Source organism: Cydia amplana, chromosome 15 (genome assembly GCF_948474715.1).
Source record: "Cydia amplana chromosome 15, ilCydAmpl1.1, whole genome shotgun sequence".
Lineage (NCBI taxonomy): Eukaryota > Metazoa > Arthropoda > Insecta > Lepidoptera > Tortricidae > Cydia > Cydia amplana.
Window position 1 is genome coordinate 4,688,040 of NC_086083.1, and position 2,280 is coordinate 4,690,319.

Here is a 2,280-nt window from a genome sequence, read left to right on the forward strand (position 1 = left end):
AACCCCCATATACCTATATATAATGAAATATACAAGAATTGCTCGTTTAGGTATTAGACAAGAATTGTTCGTTTAAAGGTATAAGATAAGATAGAAAGATAGATGCGACTTTAACAAACATTGTAAAATTTCCCCAATAGATCGCTAGATGGCTCTGCGCGTCAGTTAGATGGCGCTATCGTTGTGCTGTCGTAGTTTTATGACACGGAGCTCGCGCGGCGCGTTTTCGTGCCTCAATCTAATGAGTAAGGAAATTATTGGGCCTTGATGACATCTCGGCTATGCCCACTGGGCGGAACTATTTTTGACGGGCACAGGTCGTCCCCTTGAGCTGCGCGCCTACTTTGCGTGTGGTTCGGGTGAAGCGATCTACCCGCTATAAAAATAGAAAGAAAATACCTATAATTTTTGTCGTTTAACGTAGACTTAAATTGAGAGTCACATCATAAACCTAGCCGCCGCCATACAATCATAGTTACGCTTTTCTATTTTAAATGTCATTTTGAAATAGGTAAACTGGAATCTTTTAATCGCTCATACCTCATACTATTTTCTTACAGACTATACCTCCATGTTCTAGCTTCACACTGAGTAAAATATAAAAAAAATCACCACCAATGCGAGGAAAATACTAAACGTAAAATTTTACAAATCGAATCCAAATAAATGCTATATTTGAAGAAATATAAAGAGCCTTTTTCGAGCTATCTAAAAATTCTAAAATATAGGTTATATGTATGTGGTTTATCATGCTCGGCAATAAGCCAGTCATTTTTGGTTACATTTTTTGACATTACTATTTACTTAACGTTGTTTATTACGAGTATATTGCGGCATATCTTAATACGCAACACAGAATACCTTTTATTTGTTTATATATATTATATAACACGAGGGTTTGTCAATTTCGTCCACAATTTAAACTGCAAGGCGCGGGCAAATGAATAGTCTTGCGACGGTATAAAGCGACAAGATAAACATTTTATCACTAATGCACTGTTGACGTGACATAGAGGATACACCCGCGTGCTGGCTCCACACTCGGACGTTTCCTCAAAATTGTAAAATAAAACTGTGCGAATTTTATTTACAGTCAATGAATTTAATTATCATTTCGTACCTTGTCACAGTGTCAATCAAGATGAAAGTTGCTAGGGATCTCATACTATTGTTACTTTGACAAAGTACCTACAAAATGGGTAGGATATATTCTTTGACTGTACTATCCATAGGTCTGGAATTTACAAGATTGACTGTCAAAACTCAAAAGCGCGACGAAAATCGGAATGATGTACCTAGTGTCATTGGAAGTATTGAATTATATTCCAAGATATAACCCACCGCGTATATAAAAAGAAAATATCACACACAGGGGACATCTCACACAGAACACAGATATCAACCTAGCCCGGTCTAAGGCGAGTCATCTTTAAAAAGGCACTTTTTACAATTTGATTATTTGTGGTCGTATTCGACACCCGATATCGAATCGGATGATGTGAAAACTTACTGGTGACACAACATAATTTACACAGCCTGCCTTCGTACTTAACCGCTGAAAAGTTTAAAATCACTCAGTGTAACTCTGCCTTAACTGATATTAAAATAAATTCAAACCAGAAAAGAATATTACATTCCAAACCTCCCAATTGTCACGAAATTCTTAGCAATTTGCAAATCAGTATTCGACCCAACCCAACTTACCCAACGTTTAAAATGCATCAGTGTGAAGGCGGCATTACCCTATTTCCTCTCAATCCCCAAATTCCCCCAAATTTAGGGGTACCTAACTTGAATTCGGCGATATTTCCGTAGGGCGAATCGAATCAGGGGAACGATCAGTTGTTTATGACAAGCAAAGCGTTGAAATAAACATGATTTATAGTGTTGCCATAATAATAAAGAGAATATGGAGTGAAATTTCGGTTTTATTTGCTAGAGTGAATCGTTTCTTTATATTTTTACTACGGTCGTTGCATGCGCTCGTTGTACAGTCGCCATCAGATATATCGGAGCGGCCAAGGTGCTCACAAATATCTAAACACGCCTCTATTGTCAAGGCATTATGAGCGCGTGTTCAGATGTTTTTAGCACCTCAGCCGCTCCGATATAACTGATGGCGACTGTACTGGGGCCGATAAAACTTGCAAAAGTGGTGCTTGCATTGTTAATACTTCTCATTTTACTCCATTGATGGATCTGTAAGATCTTTGTGAGATCGTTATAAAATAGAGCTCAAATTCATAGTAAAAATGGAATTTCTGGGTATATACAGGGTTA

At 37.6% G+C, this 2,280-nt stretch overlaps 1 non-coding gene across 1 annotated transcript; it reads left to right on the forward strand.

Moving 5' to 3' along the window:
* Positions 1 to 228: 228 nt before the first annotated feature.
* Positions 229 to 376, forward strand: LOC134654903 (U12 minor spliceosomal RNA). The gene has a single exon (XR_010097383.1). It is a non-coding gene; the product is annotated as a U12 minor spliceosomal RNA (small nuclear RNA).
* The last annotated feature ends 1,904 nt before the right edge of the window (positions 377 to 2,280 follow it).